Source organism: Nanorana parkeri, unplaced genomic scaffold, assembly GCF_000935625.1.
Source record: "Nanorana parkeri isolate BGI_ZX_2015 unplaced genomic scaffold, ASM93562v1 scaffold2600, whole genome shotgun sequence".
NCBI lineage: Eukaryota > Metazoa > Chordata > Amphibia > Anura > Dicroglossidae > Nanorana > Nanorana parkeri.
This window is the reverse complement of record NW_017308868.1, coordinates 19,530-20,005: the sequence shown is the minus strand read 5'-3', so window position 1 is coordinate 20,005 and position 476 is coordinate 19,530.

Here is a 476-nt window from a genome sequence, read left to right as displayed (position 1 = left end):
GAGAGGGGGAAATGATAGTGCCCCGTGTAAGGATCGAACTCGAATGAAGTTGGAGACATCCCAGAAACTGATGGTAAGTGGGAGAAAATCATTTTTATTTAAGTGCCGTTTTTCCAGATGAAGTCGTTGCTCCTGTTTTTGTTTTGTTTTTTCCCTTGCAGTTTTACATGTTTGACTTCTTCCACGTGCATGAAAGACTTTTCCCCAAAAATAACGGAACCTGTCTCTCTTTAGGCGGATGAAGGACAGTTTTTTCAGTTTCCTGGTACTGCGTTGCCCGCATGTTGATGACCTTGTCCTGTCCTAACCATTCTCCAGCATCCCTCCATTCTCCAGCATCCCCTGCCTGCCTGGATCAAAGCACAGCGCAGCACAGATTGTGCTCTGATCTTTAGAGTATGGCAGAATTGGATCGCCTAATGTGGGGCTCGAACACACGACCCTGAGATTAAGAGCCTCATGCTCTACCGACTGAG